General features: G+C 43.7%; 1 long non-coding RNA gene across 1 annotated transcript; it reads right to left on the minus strand.

Annotated features, from left to right (window-relative positions):
* Positions 1-1811: 1811 nt before the first annotated feature.
* On the minus strand, positions 1812-4363 carry LOC308582748. Its single transcript, XR_014005834.1, has 2 exons — positions 4332-4363; positions 1812-2340 (listed from the first exon to the last, which is right to left on the minus strand). It is a non-coding gene; the product is annotated as an uncharacterized lncRNA (long non-coding RNA).
* Between the last annotated feature and the right edge of the window lie 16288 nt (positions 4364-20651).

Raw genomic sequence — 20651 nt, forward strand, 5'->3', positions numbered from 1 at the left:
AGACGAGCCCAGGTCAAAACTAACCTGACCTTTCGAGTCACATTTCCATCTGGACTCCATCAATGGCAAACCCACACAAGGATACACTTTCAGTTTTTTAAAAAGGCCTTTCATACCTGGTGTTGCTAACTTGGAACTCACAGTTAATCAATGTGACCAAATATTTTCATTTGAAATGTGAAGCCGCTAAGAGGATCGAAAGCATGTGCTTAAACAAAAGCTGTCCGGCAGTCCAAATCCTGAGCAGTTCTGCTAACTCCAGGCATAAATATGTACCGTAGGGTGAGGATGATTTATTGCTTGGAAGCAGAAGATGATCTAGCCTTTTAAAAATGTGGGGATTCCAGTGCAGGCACAGCCTATGGACATCAGTCATCTTGGATGATCAGTTAAGTGGCAAAGGAGGAGAAGGATATCTGTGGAAGTCAAAGCACATTGGGCAGTATTCAGCTACCATGTCCCATCAGCTCAAGGATTTCTGCTTGTGTGGTGGGACTTTCACCTCCTCTCTTTTCCCCACATGCCATGTGCCCCCCCCCCCACTCAACAAATATGCTCTAGAAGGTCGGGGAAAGAACAGGTCTTGGGGGGTAGGGGAGAATATTTCATTGCACAAACAGAAATCTTTGCTCCCATAGAACATTCATGTAGCACTACATTGGATGTAACCCATTGGATGCCTGACAGGGTCGGTCCTGGCATTAAGTAGAATGAGTCAACTGCCTCAGGTGGCAGGTGCTGTGGGAAAGCAGTGGCAGGCCCTCAGTTGCTCCTCCTGAGCTCCCTGGCAGAAAACAGAGCTATGTGTGCCACACGGCCTGTAATACAAGTGTGGTGGAGGGCACTATCCCATCACCAGTGCTGGAACAACATTCATCTGCCAGCCCAGTGGGTTTCTGAACATACTTTGTCTCAGGCAGCAAAATGTCTTGGGCAGCCCAGATGCCCAATGAAGATGAATGCTGGAAGGGTAGGCAGCTGCAAGCAAGCTGAACACTGACAGCCCCTTTCTGAAGAGAGGATTTAAGCAGACTCAGTATGGTTCTAGATATGTCCCTGGACCTGGAGGCAGATGATAGGAGGAACAACAACAACAATAACAACAACAAGAGTAATATGTTTATACCCCACCCATCTGGCTGGTTTTCCCAGGTATGGTGTGGATGTGGCCTTAAATGGGCATACTCATGCCAAAGGCTCAAATCCTTTTCGCTTGAATGAAGGAGTGACTTTTAGACCCACGCTGATAAGATTGCTATAATTATTACGAGGTAAAAATAAATCAGCTCAACAAATGCTCAAAGAATAAGGGACTTGTTTTTTAGCTATTTAATCTTGAATTCATCCAAGCATGGGCATTTGAACTTTGGCTGCTGTAAATCTTAAGTCTTTTTTGACACACACACAGTCTGAAATACCATATTTGCTCTAAATAATTGCACTAAAGGCTGTATTGCCAGGCTAAGGGTTCAAAATGGGGTGGCATAACAGGTTTACATGTCATTCAATTTGAGTCATGAAATGGTTTGGAATTCGCAGCAGGGAAGAGCAAGGATGTGTGGTAGACAGAACTCCAACAGGCCTTTTCTAGTATGGGAGCACAACTATGGGGAAAGCTTCACTTGTTGACATTTTGTTTGTCAGACATCTTATGTCAGGGAATGGCTGCCCACCCAAGAGCCGCCCTCCTGGATGATTCAGAGGAAAGAGACTTAGATCCAGGACAGTGGTGGTAGGACACAGGGGTTCAGTCTGGGGAAGGGATGAACTGTAAGGTGCTAGGAGCAGGAGGTTTGAATGAAGATGGGGGGGACAGAAGAAGGGACAAGTTTATTTCTTGTGTTTGCTTGAACAAGAGTGAAAGCAATGTTTAAAGATGCAAAGATAGGTTGTTGGATTTTTGGTCCCTGCCCCTAAATAAATGCTGTACTCCCATGATGACTCTGTTTACAACTGTCGGCATCTCATCTTCCTAACATGGTGCTGGTCCAAACTGATCTGGCTGTCTGATGCCACCTTCCACAACTGGCAAAAAAAGAAGAAGGCTGAAGACGAATAAACCTCACTGAGATGCCATCAACTCTTCCAACCGATGTCAAAACTCTTAAGCCTCTAAAGGTTCAGATGCTGTTCAACCATAACTACCATCCAAAAGTCCATATTCTTTACCAAACCACTTTGGTTTGGAAATTGAGCTGGAAAGTTGTAAGATCAGATGTTCTTATGATATTTACAGCGGTCGGTTCTTCCTGCCAGCTTGAAAGGACCGTGAGAACAGGCTCTCACACAGTTCTCTCTGTCATTCCCTCAGCGCCGCTTCTTGGCTGAAACAAACAGGCACTAGAAGAAAAGAAAAAAGTCAGAAAAAAGTAAGCATTAAAAAAAAAAAACCTTCTTAAAGCCATTCCCTTAATAATCACACAGCTTGGATAAACCACAATCTCATATGTGCAGAGTTATGCATAAGCATAAGATGAACTCTTTGCAAAATTTGGAAACCACTTCCTTTCCTTCCATCCCCCCACTTTGTGGAGCTTAAATCTAAAAAGAGTTTCATTTCAAAGACAGCTTCAATTGCAATTTTATTGACTTAAAAATGAGGTTGAGGCTAATTCAACCACTACAGAAAGTTCTTTTTTTCCTTCCTTGCAGAAGTCATACATATATGGTTTTAAGAGAATAAGCATGTGCTTGTTTTTGTCTTTCCGCTCTGGTCTTTCTATCCTCCCTCCCGCCCCGCTCCATGATATGGTATCATGTTTCAGACCACAACCACAGCCCTCAAAACACTTACTCCTGGAGTAAGGCTATTGCAATGAAGACGGCTCCTCCAAAACAGCTGGTTTACACATTATGGAATAAATCACATATGGTTCTTTTATTCATGAAAACTTTGCAGGAAAGGAGGGCAGGGATAAAAGAAACAGTCAGAGCTGGAAGCCAAAGTCTTTGTCTTACTCTAGAATCTGGCAATTCTACTCCCCGACCGCTAATACATTTCTGCTTGGGAAAAGGAATTACGACCGCAACAGAGAGGAAAGATCTATAGGAGTGTAAATATATGGAGCACACCCAGGTAGAAAAAGATCAGTCTTTGAAAGAGTGGGATGAAAAATGGCTGAATGAAAACAACGGAGGAGACCTCACGGGCAAAAAGCAAACACCATTCCAGAACCCCAAGCCAGCTCTCTCTGTGACTGTTTGCCTGTGGTGAGCTGAGATGAAGGATCAGAGCACAAATTCTTTTAGACGTGACTTCTATGTGGCACCTCCTTAATGGTGTCAGTGTTTTCAAGGGATTGGAACTTAATGAATAAACTGTGAACTGAAAGCCATGACCGTTGGCTGGCGCAACTTAAACAGTCACGAGCGTCTTGGTGATACAGCCAGTGACATTTGGCCAGATACTTAGCTCAGAAGGTATGTTTGTGATATGGAAAGGAAGCCAGTTTCTTCATTGGGCAGGGGAGTGAGGAAAAAGCTATCCATCCATAAGGGGTAATCTACCTGACAAAGAAGCCGGTTATGAATGCAAAATCCACAGCATATTGGTTGTGCTTAACTACGGCTTGTTGACAGCGGAGGATGACTGCCCAAACCGCATTGTCTAAACCAGCTTTTCCCAACATGAAAGGTCATCAACGTATGTTGATGTATTACAGCTTCTATCATGCCTGTTCATTGGCCATGCTGGCTGGGGCTGGTGGGAGTAATTGTTCCAAAAATCTAGAGGGCACCATGGTGGGGAAGGCAAGTTAAAATGCAGAATTATCACAATAAAATACTAAATTGTATTTTTCCCCACCCACAAATCACCCTTAATTATGGCCTATTTGGTGATCACTAACTATTTCTGTTGTCATTCATAATCTGTCTGATAGCCAATATAGTAATGCTCAGAGTAGGCCCATTGATTTCAATGTGTCTTCTCCAAGGTGACTTAGTTGAATGTCACTATTAAGAATTGCCTATGAAGGCTGATGTTGTTGCCCTCCAAGCCAAGAACGGTGCAGCAATGACGGTGCAGGTGTTAGGAGCCAGTGTGGTGTAGTGGTTAGGAGCGGTGGACTCATAATCTGGTGAACCGGGTTCGATTCCCCGCTCCTCCACATGCAGCTGCTGGGTGACCTTGGGCTAGTCACACTTGTCTGAAGTCTCTCAGCCTTACTCACCTCACAGAGTGTTTGTTGTGGGGGAGGAAGGGAAAGGAGATTGTTAGCCACTATGTCAAGGTGGTGTTCCCTCTTCGCAATAACACTCCAGTACACTCAGCGTGATATTTACAGTCTTTATTACAGTTGAAAACCATGAGTCCAAACCTGCGTCTGAACCTGTCGAGTCAGATTCGGGGAGTGGCTTCTTTCAATTCCGGCGCCAACAAAGTAGGCGTGGAAACCTCGCAACACGTTTTTTATCTTTATGTTTCATTTCCCTCCTTGCCTGTGCTGATGTGAATGCCCCCCCCTTTCTGAGTCTGAACTTCCTCCTCCCGGCTCTGGTGGGTTATAGGGCTCTTCACCATCTCTGACCCCCTGCTCTGTGTGACTAGTCTCCGCCCCCTGCTCGGTTTCATGCGTCATTTCCCAGTCTTCCTCTTCTGACACTTCCTGCTCAGAACCCTCCCCTGCTACTGACAAAGTAGCGCATTCTGACTTTTCCCTGACATCACCATGGGAGCCAGCATGGTGTAGTGGTTAAGAGCGGTAGACTCATAATCTGGTGAACCGGGTTCACTTCCCCGCTCCTCCACATGCAGCTGCTGGGTGACCTTGGGCTAGTCACAGTTCTCTAGAGTCTCTCAGCCTCACTCACCTCAGAGTGTTTGTTGGGGGCAGGAAGGGAAAGGAGAATGTTAGCCGCTTTGAGACTCCTTAAGGGGAGTGAAAGGCGGGATATCAAGTCCAAACTCTTCTTCTTCTCTCTATGCCCAGCACATAGCTACCAGGAGCATGGCAAAAATGAGCACCATCAAGGAAGTTGTGTGGCTAGCAAGTGTGATCCCACTGTCCCTCCTATCTGACCATCTCACCAGCTCATCAAGATCTATAAACCTTCTCTTCTCTTCTCTTAAGAAAAAGCTGCAGAACTTAGTCCAGACACTGCACAGGACAGAGTGAGTTTTTTACCCTTTCTGTCATTTTCAATGTCAGTGGAAATCTAAAGGAGAAACAAGACCTTACCCTGGTATTATCATATTAAAAGCAATTGATGCACCTTCCAGAATGATTCCAGACAGCAATAACAATTTCGCTTTAATGACACTCTTCCTTTGTGGAAAGTACATCGAAAGCAGAAACCTCCCATTCCTTCCAAGTTATTTCCATCAATAAAACAAAGGAAAGGTTGTTTCAAATCAAAGCATAGAAAATGATTATTCCATTAATTGCCTCCTAGCCTCGATACACATTTCTTCCCCAGGCAATTATGCTTTAAACAATTTCCAGGGGGAGTGGGGAATGAGGAAACGAATGAGTTGTAGGAAAGTTATTAATTGATGCTAGAATTAGATTAGCAACATACTGGGATTTTTTTTCTCTTTTTTTGAAAAAAAAATGCAATCAGTAGGGGACTGTAGGAGGAAAGTCTGGTATACTATGTGAACAAACTTAGATATATTAAATGTGTCCAGAATGTACAGTCCCCTAAATTTTCTGTTAAAGTGACTTTTTTGGATATATATTTTTAAAAAAAAGATTATTGTATTTTTGAATAGTATCAAGCACTGCAATATTCTTGCTTGTAATTCTTTTTTTAAAAAATTGCAGCTTCAGAGGCTTATGCTGTTTAGAACTCTGAGGGGCTTTGCTTCGCACATACAACATCCCTTAGAGTAGAACAAGGTAGGATAAAAAAAAAGTGAATTGAATTTTTAAGTTGCTTTTAAAGAATCCTCTGATTTAGCAAAAACAAACCCTGAACTCTTCAGTGCTTCATGAGCCATTTATTTTATTATTACATTTATATCCCACCCGTTCTCAAAGGAGCTCAAGGCAGAATACACACTTTTCTCACTCTCCATTTTATCCTCACAGAAATCCTGTGAGGTAGGTTAGACTGAGAGTCTTAGAGTCCAGAACTCTATCCACCACACTTCTGGCAAAATCTCATAAACCTGGAGAAACATAGAGCTATGTAGGAAAATATAGGGTGGAGCTACACATCAAGGTGGGGGGATGCTATAAATAAGCCATAAATTTAATCATTATAACAAAAGGGGAAAAACACTATGTAGAATTGCATAGAAAAGTTTTGTGCTCTACAGCACCATCTGGTGTTGCATGTTTATAATGCATTCCAAAGGCTGTTTTTGACTAATGTAGCCGAGTCCGAAGAAGTATAAGGCGTGAAAAATATAGAGTGACAAAGCAACAAGTGGCACTGAAACAGCTCGGTATAGGGCTACTGACATCATGCTTTAACCACTGGATTAGCCTAAGTCACCTTGTTATTCTGTGTGAGGATGCCTACTGACTGCTATCAGTATTGAACAGGTTCCCAGTAGTATCTGGCTTGGCCACTCTGAGAATAGGTTGTTGCCCTAGATGGACATTTGGTCTGATCCAGAGCATATCTTCCTATGTTCTTATGTCTTCATAAAATGGCACCAATGTAGCAACAGGCTTGCCTACAGATATATATCTTAACTGGATGGGAAATTGTGTATGCATGCAACCTGATCCATGGTTGAGACTGTACATACAGCCCTTTAAAATGACAAGAATCACACCAATCAGATCTTTCAGAGGCAGCTGGTAACCACATTCAGTTCCCCCTCTCCCGCCCCCAACCTATCCCATCAAAAACAGCTAATAGACTGAATTCCAGCTTTTTCAAGACAGAGAGAGAAAGTCAATCCCAGTATGCTCTGTTAGATCTGGGTAGATGTAACAAGCCTTCAGGCAGCACTCCAGTGACATATCTCTCTAAATTATGGATTTCCAGAAGGTGGATACGGAGCTCTAAATCAAGGGGAATTTATGGGAAGGTCTCTAGTTCATACACATTTTGAAGGCATTACAATGGAAAGGAGCTGTATTTTAAGTAAGGCTATGTGATCACTCCATGTTGCAAGACAGTGCAGGCAAGTGCATTCATTTTGGGCTCCATTTGGCTCATCTGCCATTTGTGAATGCAGTGAGCAATGGATACCTCCAGAGAAGTTCTTTTTCGTTATCCTGTTTGTTCAACACCTTTAGTGGGATTACCTTTCTCTGAGGAGCTTATTTTAGTGGCGGCCTCCTGGAGGCTGCTGGAATGCTCTGGAATGACACAACGTCTGGGGCATTCTGGAAAACAAAATGGCAGCCGCCAGAGGCTGCTGCTGAACACTCAGTAGAAAACCTGTGTCTGTGCTGTTAATCTTCCACCTCTCTCACACACACCCTGCTAAGATATCAGTCTATCAATTCATTCATTCATTCATTCATTCATTCATTTATATTTACATCCCACTTTCCTTTCAGCGTGGAAATGAAGGTGTGATTCTCAGAAAGTCTTCCTGAGACTTCAGCTTCAGCTATGGAATGGCTAAGGATGAGGGAGCTAATTTTTTTTTGCTTCCATTTCAATGCAAACTTACCTGATTTTCTCTTCCCCAATAACCAAACTGAAACACAGCTATCCTTTAAGTTAAAAACTATGTAGAAGATTACATAATGTTGGAACAAATTGCTTGCCAAAATCCAGGTATTAGGCAAAATTAAAATGCAAAAAAGCACATATCAGGAGAAGTGGGTATGGAATTTTCATGCACACTTTTTAAAGGAGAAATTGCCCATTGCTTTGGAAGGAGCATGAAATGAAATTTTTAAAAATGAGAAGCTGGGGGTACCCAACATTGGCAAATTTGTCCATCTTTAGTGGTGGCCTTACATGCCTTCAGAGCATACCTTGGGAATATTCCCTCCTCCCCACAACTGACCTTAATGCAAAATTAGATTAACTGGTGGATTTGTTTGTGGCTACAGCAGCATCTCTGTATGTAGTGTCCTTTATCACCCAGGAATACTGAAGCCAACATTTTATAAGCCTTTGGATTTTGTCAAAGGCACAGTGGCGTAGCGTGGGGGTGCAGGGGGGGCCGGCCGCACCGGGCGCAACATCTGGGGGTTAGGGTTAGGGGGCGCAAATCCACGGGTTAGGGGGCGCAAATTACTTGCCTTGCCCCGGGTGCTGACAACCCACGCTACGCCACTGCAAAGGCATGTGGAAGATCCTTCACAACCTGGAGTCCTTGACTTTTCCTGAAGACATGATAAGTCAGAGGGGGGTTGATCTGCATTTCCTTTATATCTCTATAAGTGGGAAGTCTCCATTTGTATTTATATGTCACAACAATGAGCTGCTTGTTGTTAATTACAAACTGTGAAGCCAGACAGCAGCTGGATAATGAGAGAAATGAATTGAGTGGTGGGAGATAGATTAGATAAGAGGAGACGAAGGATGGGGTTGCAGTTAAGGTCCTCCTGAGGATTTCTGGAGGTCTAAGTTCAGTAGCTGGTTCCATTAAAGACCTTCTGGAAGATTTTCATTGTATCTCTACATATGTCTCTTGTCTAATATCAATGAAGCCAGGAAAGCATGAGACCTCAAAGTGGCCAACCAGATGCTTGTGAGAAGCCCACAAGTAGGACCAGAGAACAATGACACCTTGCCTTCCTGCGGTCTCCAGAAAGTGGTATTCAGGGCTTATCCACACTTACTGTTGTGGGATGTAATACACAAAAACAGTCAAATACAACATTTCCTGTTTGCCCAGAGTGGACACACAGGAGAATGTTGCTCCATCCAGGAGAACTTCCTGTCACACCTGGTCTACCTCTGTGAGACCAGGTAGATGGGCGTGAGCCTAGGAGACCCCATAAAAAGGCTGGCCACGCAGCTATTGTTCTCTTGATGCTCTTGTTGCTCTTGATGCTCTTCCTCTTGACTCTCTTGATGCCTTGTCTACATTTTGCCCTTTTGCTGTCTGCTGGCTCTCAGCCACCAGCACATGGGCTCATTCCTCACAAGAGGATGAACCCACACTTTTCTCTGCATCTGTAACTACAAGCTAAAGCCTGCCTTCAGGATCACACTGTGGACTGAATGTGAGTAAACCTTATCATTACTTTAAAAGAAGATTACTGTGTCATTATTGTTTTAAGAGGGAACAAAAGGGGATTTATCAGAAACAAATCCAATCTGGACAAGCCAGACTGGATTGCTTAACTCAAGTGATTCTCACAAATCCATTCAACTAGCTTCCTGCTATGTACATGGGAATGTGCTCTGCTACAAGCTCACTAGCGTGAGTGAGGAAGGATAATATTAATATATCCTCTCCTACTGTCCTCAACTGCGGGTGGCACTGTGGGTTAAACCACAAAGCCTAGGACTTGCCAATCAGAAGGTCGGTGGTTCGAATCCCCGCGACGGGGTGAGCTCCCATTGCTGGGTCCCTGCTCCTGCCAACCTAGCAGTTCAAAAGCACGTCAAAGTGCAAGTAGATAAATAGGTACCGCTCCAGCGGGAAGGTAAATGGTGTTTCCGTATGCTGCTCTGGTTTGCCAGAAGCGGCTTAGTCTTGCTGGCCACATGACTCGGAAGCTGTACACCTGCTCCCTCGGCCAGTAAAGCGAGATGAGCGCCGCAACCCCAGAGTCAGCCACAACTGGACCTAATGGTCAGGGGTCCCTTTACCTTTACTTACTGTCCTCAGCATTCCTACAACTATTTGTCCCACTCTTTTCAGGCACACGTCCATGCTTAAAAACCTCATGTCGGAGCAGTTTTGTTTTTGCCCCAGAGCTTTCCCTGCAGAAACGCTCTCTTTAGCGCTGAATCAGAGCAAACAGCAGTTCAGGTTTTCTGCAGGTTGCTGTTTTCTCCAACTGAGCTTTAAAGAGTGGGTTTTTGTGGGGAAAGATCTGGAGCAAAAATAAGGGGGTCCTCAGACACGCAGAGCGTGGATCGTGCCTGTAAAGAGCAGAAGAAAGGTAAGTGTGAAGAAGCCCTCAGAAACGTAGCCATCATGGGTAGTGATCACCTTATCCTCCTTGAATTTGTCTTATCCTCTTTTAAAGCCATCCAAGTTGGAGGCCGCCACTGCTTCCTGCAAGTGCAGGTCCTATAGTTCAACTATGTTCTTCATTAAGAAGTACTTTATTTTTTTCTCTCCTGAATTCTTCATTATTAACTTTTAGGAGGAACTTAAAAACATTCCTGCTTACCCAGGCATTTGATGGTTGAAGGATACTGTTCCTGGCAATCTTGAAATGATTAACTGTGAGGATATGTGCTTGTTTTTAAATGTTACTAGAAATGTTTAGCTGTTTGGTGTATATATGTTTGGTGTATATATGTTTGGTGATTAATTGATTGATTAAATTTCTACCCTGCTCCACCCGCCCAAGGAGCCCAGGGCAGCAAAGGACGGGCAAAACAATATAATTATTTATAAAAAAAAATAAAATCAAAACCACATATTTAAAACAAAAACATGGTGTGTGTGTATATATCTACGAAAGCAAATATATATATATATATATATATATATATATATATATATATATATATATATATGCAGGTTTTGGTGTCTTCGGGTGTCTTCCCGTGTAAGAGTTGGGGTGTCTAGGCGACGTTTCGACGAGGTCTCACTCGTCATCTTCAAGAGTGTGAAGAATGTGAAGATGACGAGTGAGACCTCGTCGAAACGTCGCCTAGACACCCCAACTCTTACACGGGAAGACACCCGAAGACACCAAAACCTGCATTCCTGTACCCGTGAAAATCTACGAAAGCATATATATATATATATACACACACACCATGTTTTTGTTTTAAATATGTGGTTTTGATTTTATTTTTTTTTATAAATAATTATATTGTTTTGCCCGTCCTTTGCTGCCCTGGGCTCCTTGGGCGGGTGGAGCAGGGTAGAAATTTAATCAATCAATTAATCACCAATTTTAACAGACCTCCTTATGAAATTGTATCTGCATGAGTCTCTTGTAGAGTGCAGTGATTGGTTGGGTATGTGACACAATAATGTTGGTATCCTGGTTTCAAGCTGTATAGGGCTTTGTGCACCAGAACCTTGAAGATGTTGCAGAAAGTTTCAACAAGAGACCTTAAGTACCATCACAAAAAGCAATCAGCACCCCAGCCACTTCTCAAATGCCCTTTGTGATTCATTGCAAGATAAATAGCTTCCAGATCAAGGGAAGTAATAGTCCTGCACTATTCTGCTTTGGTCAGACCATACCTGGAATATTGTGTCCAGTTCTTGCTACCACAATTTAAGAAGGATGTTGACAAGCTGGAAGGCGTGCAGAGGTGGGTGGCCAGATTATCGAGGGTCTGGAAACCATGCCTTATGATGAACATCTGAGGGAGTTGGCTATGTTTAGCTTGGAAAAGATGAGATGAGATATGATGGCCATCTTCAAATATCTCAAGGGCTGTCACATGGATGATGAAGCAAGCTTTTTTCTCTTGCTCTGGAGGGTAGGACTCGAACTGATGGCATCAAGTTACAAGAAAGGAGATTCTGACTAAACATCAGGAAGAACTTTCTGACAGTAGGAGCTGTTTGGCAATAGGATGGACTCCCTCAGAAGGTTGTGGACTCTCCTCCTTTGGAGATTTTAAAGCAGGAGTTGGATGATCATCTGCCATGGGTACTTCAGTTGAGATTCCTGCACTGCAGAGGGTTGGACTAAAGGATCCTCAGGGTTCCTTTCAACTCTACAAGTCTATGATTCTAGGCTTCCATGACTCTTTTAGGAGCAAACTGCTTTTTAAAATCTACTTTCTACTACAGGTTCAAGGTGCTGGTCTTGACCTTTAAAGCCCTTTGTGGCTTGGGGCCCTTGTATTTACGGGACCGCCTCTCCTGGTATGCCCCGCAGAGGACCTTAAGGTCCATGAATAACCATAGTTTAGAGGTCCCGGGCCCTAAGGAAACCAGGCTGTCCTCCACCAGGGCCAGGGCCTTTTCAGTGATGGCTCCAACCTGGTGGAATGCTCTGTCCCATGAGACTTGGGCCCTTCAGGATTTAACCTCCTTCTGCCGGGCCTGTAAGACAGAGTTATTCTGCCTGGCCTTTAATTTAAATTCAGCCTGGTCTTTTATTTCCCTTCCCTTCCCTCCCCCTACCCTTTTAGGAAGATTACCCGCTCTGAGACCCCACAGCTAATTCTCCCCTGGCCTCCTCGCTGGCCAGCTAGCCCTGGGGATTATCTAATGCTTATTTCCCCTAAATTGATTTCTGAACTTTGAATTTTATTGTTATTCATTTTTATATACTGTATTTTATGCTACTTTTACAATTAAGTGTTTTAAATTTGTTGTTAGCCGCCCTGAGCCTGGTTTTTGAACTGGGAAGGGCGGGGTATAAATGAAAATTTATTTTTATTATTATTATTATTATTATTATTATTATTATTATTATTATTATTATATTATATCACAGTTTTGAAAGGAATTGCACTTAAATCAGCCACAACCACATTCCCTCACAGAAGGACAGCAAGATATTTCTGCCCCACTTTGTTCACCTTGAAAGGGAAGGTGGGCATCCAATCCCATCATCCAATGATATGAGCCATATTCAAGGAGACATGTTCCCTGCAGGAGAAATTGAGCCACTGCAAACAGGAAAGGAGCTGACAGGGCAAACCATCTCTCTCGTGGATTATGGATTTTTTTAATTTTTTTTTGAGGGGATGTTTACTGCGACCTTTTGCCTCCATCGTAGGAAGAACTGGTAGGCACTGACACCCATGGGTGCCATTTTGCCGACCTCTGCCCTGAATGAACAGGTAACAGTTAAGTATCTTTTGCTTCTACCCCATGATAAGTGTACGTTGTTCTGATCTCAAGATGCAAACAGAAATGGTAAAGGGAAAATGCTGGCCAGACCCAACTTCAAACAGAGGTCCTTTTCCTACCCTATGCTTTAGTGTCAAAATGCACATTATGAATTTGCCACATGCTCTTCCCATCCCAAGTTAATTCAGCTATCTGTTGAACAATAAAGTTTTAGGGAGAGGCTTTTAATGCGTTAACAGATCCTTAGGAAATATAATTACATAGCAAATAAGGAGCCAAACAGGGCAGGAATGGTGGGGGGCGGGGGGAGTCATTAAAAAGAATATACTTTAAACAGTGGAGGACAGATTCTTCAGGCAAGCTGGAACGAAATGCTTATGGCCAGGACTCCTGTTTGAGAGAACCCCATGCCAAACACTTAATTTTTTTTTTTTAAGCTTTCTAAATGCCAGACGTGTAACTTTTACTACTAGCCGTGGTATTTCTCAGGGTTCTGTAGTTCCATTGATCCATGGAGCCCAGGACCACGGGGTGCTGGGAAAGGAAAACACATTTGCCTCTGAGTCACTTTTCCTTCTCACACTGATTTATTTTCTCTTCTTCCTCTTCACTATTTCAGGAGAGTGGGATTTGCAGCACGGGCAGCACCTTCTCTGGATCGCTCTGCTGCTCAAATCCAAGCATCCCAAATGGAAACCATGGGCGATGCTGTGGAGAGGAATGAGCACAGCACGAGCTTTGAGGACAAGTCAAAGGTAACTTGAGTTGTCGGTCAGGATGCGCATTCCGCAGGCGGTGACGTTACAGGGGTAGGCCTGGTGCATTTGAAAGAATGAAAAATACTTGAAAAGGGTGGCGTGTCTTCTAGACCACAAGCCTGCCGAAGGGCTGTGGCTAAGGATGGGGAAGAAATTGGATTCAGTTTGCAATTAGAGGCGGACGTCCCTAATTTGCACTTCCCAAAACAATATGAGAACCAAAAAAACACCCATCCTTTGAAATTCACACTCTTCCAGATATTTGAGGCAGTTGTCGAGCCAATGTTAACAAAACGTGAACACGTTTTGTCTGATGCAGCACGATTCTCCAACATGTACGTAGTGCAACAGACAATCTACAAGATTTCAGAGGATATAAGACACTACATTTATTTTTCATTTTTGCCTCATGAAAGAGCCCTCGTCCGCTCTCTGGACTGCAGGGAAAGGGCCCAAGAAATAGTGGGTTTGAAAGCTTCTGCAGGGGGAAATAGCCCTCTCGATGTTTTGGGGCTTCAGCTCCCATCATTCCTAAGTTGGAGGACCATAGATTCCTCTCCCTTGTATGACACTGTGGTTCTTTTAGCTCCAAAGCAACCAACATGGTGCTCTTCAGATGTGGTTGGACTTCAGTTCCCAACATCCTTGACCAATCATGTTGGCTGGGAGCTAGATTCCAATGACCGCTAGAGAACATTCAGTTGGCTGCCCCCCACTTTTTCATGTTTGCTAATGCATCTTATGCAAGCTCAGTGAATTAACTGTGCACTATTCCCACACAGGCTTCTCTCTTCCCCCCCCCCACTCCCCACCTCTCTCCTTATGATCTAGGGAGAAACTCTGCAGGAGGCCAGTAAAGGTAAAGGGACCCCTGACCATTAGGTCCAGTCATGGCCGACTCTGAGGTTGCGGCGCTCATCTTGCTTTATTGGCCGAGGGAGCTGGCATACAGCTTCCAGGTCATGTGGCCAGCATGACTAAGCCGCTTCTGGCGAACCAGAGCAGCACACGGAAATGCTGTTTACCTTCCCGCCAGAGCAGTACCTATTTATCTACTTGCACTTTGACGTGCTTTCGAACTGCTAGGTTGGCAGGAGCAGGGACCGAGCAACGGGAGCTCACCCCGTCGCGGGGATTCGAACTGCCGGCCTTCTGATCAGCAAGTCCTAGGCTCTGTGGTTTAACCCACAGCACCACCCGCGTCCCAGCAGGCCAGTAGAACCATGTTAATAGACCAGTAAAGTTGTCGTGACATGCATGGAAAGCTTGGGTTCAGTTATCAAGCTTCAACAGGGAACATAGCTAGGCCAGAGAAGAAGCTTGGTGGGCCTTGTTTCCTAGATACAGAGGAGCAAAATTTATTTCCAACCACTCATTTGACCATACAGCATTCCTTCACAGTGTATGAAACAGCTCTAGAGTGATTCAGTTAGTGGTGAACCACAAATGGCCGACAATTTCCAAACAAAGCAGAAGTTGACTCAAACACCTTTCTGAAAAGATTCGGAGGCTTGACATTTGATTTTTCACACTGTGGCATATAATTCAGCTGTAAGCATTTCACCTGCCCAATCCCAGGGGTGGGTGAGCTTCAGGAGGTATGCGCAAATGTTCCTCCACTGTAATTTCCACACTAGGAAAGCTTCAAATTCGATAAAGCTAACAACTGCTTGAGTTCAAAATGAGATCGCCGATGTTTCTCAGTCTGAGGACTATTACTGGATGGCAGCTGCCATTCCATAGGTGTCTGGCTAGCCAAAATTATGCCATAAATAATTAGAAAACTGGTATTTATTGGCGGTGGCCAACTGCCAACAGGTTGCAAAAGCAAACATTGTCAAGCAAGCTGGCATGTCTAATTTGTATCCTGGGCAGGTAATAATTACATTTCTAGTCACAATGCCTTCTTTATTGAAATAATAGGGTACTGTAAATGGCACACGCACACAACAGTTTAATGTTATTTCTTGTACCATTTCTAAAAATTGGGTGCCATTGGGGGGGGGGGAATGAAGTAGTAGTGCCCCTCCAACGCTGAGCTTTGTCAGTGAATCGTTTTTGCATTACTGTTTTATGCTTCCTTGTCTTTGTTTATGTCTGCTCTAGAGCAACAAATACATGCAGGTGAGGATGGGTGGATGAGCATACCATGTTAAGGTTAGTCTTGTTTCTGGCAAAACAGGATTTGAAACTTTTGACTAATTAGGGCTGCTATCGTAACCAGGGATCCTCATAGTGTTGTTTTCCCTGATGACTTTCTTTCTTTCTTTCTTTCTTTCTTTCTTTCTTGCTCTTGCTTTCTTGCTTTCTTGCTTTCTTTCTTTCCACATTTACGCCCCACCTTTCCTCTTAGAAGCTCAAGGTGGCAAACGTGGTTCTCTGCTTCTGCTTGTTATCCTCACCACATCCCTGTGAGGTAGGTTGGGCTGAGATTGAGTGACTGGCTCAAGGTGAGCTTCATGGCTGAGTGGGGATTTAAACCCTGGTCTCCCAGGTCCTAGTCTGATCCTCTGACCACCACACCACACTGGCTCTAACGCCTTGCCGGAAGTCTGAACTGAATGCTTGCAGGGTGCTCCCCTTCCTCCACCCATCTCTCTACCTGTTTGGAATAGTAGGGAGAGGGAAAGGCAAGACTGACATTGGTTCTGGCCCTATTCACTGGCCAGCATATAAACCCTGACAGATTACTCCTTCTGGAATGTGGCCCTAATAACAAAGCAAAGTAAAAACCCACCTTGATTTAACAGGTGTGCAACAACAGGCAGAAGTCTGGCAGGTAAAGTTTTTCCTATACGAGACTTCAAGAGATAGGAAACATTTCACCTTTTAAAAATCTGCCCATCACTCTGTGCCTTAGCAGGAAAAAAAATAGATGCCTCTACATTATCTTAAGTGATACCACGATGCCATTTTATGATGGGAGATTGTAACAACCTATTGCCTATTGATTTCTAGCTTATTGCATAATTGCTCAATTACCCAAAGACAGTGGCAAAGATAGGTTTCTGTTGGAAACAGTTGCTTTGGCCTTATTTTCAGCACAAATAAATCTGTAGCAGGTAGTAATTACTGCCGCATTCCATGTACTTCCATGGCTAGTTTTTTTTCTGTTTCCAAAAATTGTGCCTTAATTTTGCATTCAGTTAAGAAAAAGGAAGGAAGGAAGCTATCTCTGTTTTGAAAAGGCCTTTTAAAGATGCATCCGTAAATATTGTCAATTGGGATAAAGTCAAGGTATTTCCTCATGGAACTTTGAAGTGTCAGGCATAGCCCTATTGGCTTTAGCCCAAACGTAGCAGAGTTTTCCTGCACAGCGAGGAAGCTAGTTGCGGCAGTAATGACTAGTCAGCTAGACTCAGAATAACTATTTACAGGATTTATTAAAAGGAAAAATAAAACCAGCAGAGTTTCTGCATACAAATAAAAGCAAAATAAATCCTCTTTCTTTCTTTCTCTCTCTCTCTCATAACCATACACAGCACTTCTAACTCCTAACACACCTCACACCAAACTGTGCTAGCAATCCCTAGATAACAGAGTTGAGTGCTGGTCGTTAACCAATCAGAGTGAGTAGTTTCTAGGTCAAGCAGACCTGGGCTTTCTGCCAAGAGTAAATTGCCACCAGCTGGAGTTAATTGGTGAAGCTAGAATCTGCAAGTTTCTCACGAGAACCAATTAACAGAAACTGAACACCCCCTCACAGATTCTGCTGAACAATTAACTCCAAATACACCTATGTAGAAGATCATCCTTCCAGCAAACCTAAACCCTTGCACATTCGCTTGTTCTTTATCTTTGCCAATGGTTTAGTTAACACATCTGCTACATTTTCTTCACTTGACACATAAGTACAGGTGATTACATTGTCTTGTACACAGCAACGTACATTTTGGTATTTTACAGAGATATGTTTGGAACGCGATTTGAAACCCTCTGTTTTACTTAAGGTTATACAAGCTTGATTATCAATGTAAACTTATAGAATCATAGAATCATAGAATCATAGAATCATAGAGTTGGAAGAGACCACAAGGGCCATCGAGTCCAACCCCCTGCCAAGCAGGAAACACCATCAGAGCACTCCTGACATATGGTTGTCAAGCCTCTGCTTAAAGACCTCCAAAGTAGGAGACTCCACCACACTCCTTGGCAGCAAATTCCACTGTCGAACAGCTCTTACTGTCAGGAAGTTCTTCCTAATGTTTAGGTGGAATCTTCTTTCTTGTAGTTTGGATCCATTGCTCCGTGTTCGCTTCTCTGGGGCAGCAGAAAACAACCTTTCTCCCTCCTCTATGTGACATCCTTTTATATATTTGAACATGGCTATCATATCACCCCTTAACCTCCTCTTCTCCAGGCTAAACATGCCCAGCTCCCTTAGCCGTTCCTCATAAGGCATCGTTTCCAGGCCTTTGACCATTTTGGTTGCCCTCCTCTGGACACGTTCCAGTTTGTCAGTGTCCTTCTTGAATTGTGGTGCCCAGAACTGGACACAGTACTCCAGGTGTGGTCTGACCAGAGCAGAATACAGTGGCACTATTACTTCCCTTGATCTAGATGCTATACTCCTATTGATGCAGCCCAGAATTGCATTGGCTTTTTTAGCTGCCGCGTCACACTGTTGGCTCATGTCAAGTTTGTGGTCAACCAAGACTCCTAGATCCTTTTCACATGTACTGCTCTCAAGCCAGGTGTCACCCATCTTGTATTTGTGCCTCTCATTTTTTTTGCCCAAGTGCAATACTTTACATTTCTCCCTGTTAAAATTCATTTTGTTTGTTTTTGCCCAGTTCTCTAATCTGTCAAGGTCGTTTTGAAGTGTGATCCTGTCCTCTGGGGTGTTAGCCACCCCTCCCAGTTTGGTGTCATCTGCAAATTTGATCAGGATGCCCTTGAGTCCATCATCCAAGTCGTTGATAAAGATGTTAAATAAGACCGGGCCCAAGACAGAACCCTGTGGCACCCCACTAGTCACTCTTCTCCAGGATGAAGAGGAACCATTGATGAGCACCCTTTGGGTTCGGTCAGTCAGCCAGTTACAAATCCACTGAGTGGTAGCAGAGTCAAGACCGCATTTTACCAGCTTCTTTACAAGAATATCATGGGGCACCTTGTCAAATGCCTTACTGAAATCAAGGTAGGCTATATCCACTGAGTTCCCTTCATCTACCAGGCTTGTAATTCTGTCAAAAAATGAGATCAGGTTAGTCTGACATGACTTATTTTTCAGAAATCCATGCTGACTATTGGTGATCACAGCATTCCTTTCTAGGTGCTCACAGACTGTTTTCTTAATGATCTGCTCCAGAATCTTCCCTGCTATTGATGTCAGACTGACTGGGCGGTAATTATTTGGGTCCTCTCTTTTCCCCTTTTTGAAAATAGGGACAACATTTGCCCTCCTCCAGTCTGCTGGGACTTCGCCTGTTCTCCAGGATTTCTCGAAGATGACTGCCAGTGGTTCTGAGATCACATCTGCCAGTTCTTTTAATACTCTTGGATGCAGTTCATCTGGCCCTGGAGACTTGAATACATCTAAACTAGCCAAATATTCTTGTACTGTCTCCTTAGTTATTCTGGGCTGTGTTTCCTTTGCTGAATCATTTGCTCCAAATTCTTCAGGTCGGGCATTGTTTTCTTTATCGGAGAAGACTGAGGCAAAGAAGGCATTGAGGAGTTCAGCCCTTTCTGTGTCCCCTGTTTGCATTTCACCATCTTCTCCTCTGAGTGACCCCACTGTTTCTTTGTTCTTCCTTTTGCTACGAACATACCCATAAAAGCCTTTTTTGTTGCTTTTAACCTCTCTAGCAAGCCTGAGTTCATTCTGTGCTTTAGCTTTTCTGACTTTGTGTCTACATGTGCTGGCTATTTGTTTGAATTCCTCTTTGGTGGTTTCCCCCCTTTTCCATTTTTTGTACACATCCTTTTTTAATCTTAATTCAGTTAAAAGTTCTTTAGATAGCCACCCTGGCTTCTTTAGGCACCTTCCATGTTTCCGTCTCATTGGTATTGCCTGACGTTGTGCTTTTACTATCTCCCTCTTAACAAACTCCCAGCCATCATGAACTCCCTTTCCTTTTAGTATTGCTGTCCATGGGATCTCACCCAGCACTTTCCTAAGTTTTATGAAGTCGGCTTTCTTAAAGTCAAGAAATTGAGTCCTAGTATGCTTGGCTGCTCCTTTCCGCTGTATAGTAAACTTCAGAAGAGCATGATCACTCGCGCCTAATGATCCTTCCACTTCTACCCCACTAACCAGGTCATCAACATTGGTTAGGACCAGATCTAAAATGGCTGTTCCTCTTGTTGCTTCTCCCACTTTCTGGACAATGAAGTTGTCTGCAAGGCCAGTGAGGAATCTGTTTGACCTTATGCTCTTGGCTGAGTTTGACGTCCAACAAATATCCGGGTAATTGAAGTCCCCCATTACTACTATCTCCCTTCCTTTTGCATGCTTGGCCATCTGTTCCAGGAAGGCATCATCTATGTCCTCCGTTTGGCTTGGGGGTCTATAGTAAACTCCCACAATGAGGTCTCTGTTATTCTTCTCTCCCTTAATTTTGACCCAAATGCTCTCACATTGGCTTTGAGGTTCTAAATCTTGGATCTCTTCACAGGTATACACATCCCTGACATATAACGCCACTCCTCCTCCTTTCTTGTCTGGTCTGTTTCTCTGAAATAGATTGTATCCCCCCATTATTACATTCCAATCGTGGGACTTATCCCACCAGGTTTCAGTGATGCCTATTATGTCATATTTAGTTTGCTGTACCAAGAGCTCAAGCTCATCTTGTTTATTTCCCATGCTTTGCGCATTAGTGTACAGACATTGAAGTCCATTAATCATTCCCCCGTGTCTCTTATTTAAGGATTTTTTCCTCCCACCACTAGGTCCGCGTGCTGTTTGCTCCTTTTGGTCTATGACATTTGGATGATCATCTTCATTAATTGATAGACTCCTACCTTCAGGAGCACTGTCTCCCTCCCCCACATTAGTCAGTTTAAAGCCCTCCTGATGAGGTTTCTGAGATTTTTGGCAAAAACATTCCTCCCAACCGTTGTGAGGTGCAGCC

This window comes from Podarcis bocagei, assembly GCF_964188305.1.
Source record: "Podarcis bocagei genome assembly, chromosome: 3".
NCBI lineage: Eukaryota > Metazoa > Chordata > Lepidosauria > Squamata > Lacertidae > Podarcis > Podarcis bocagei.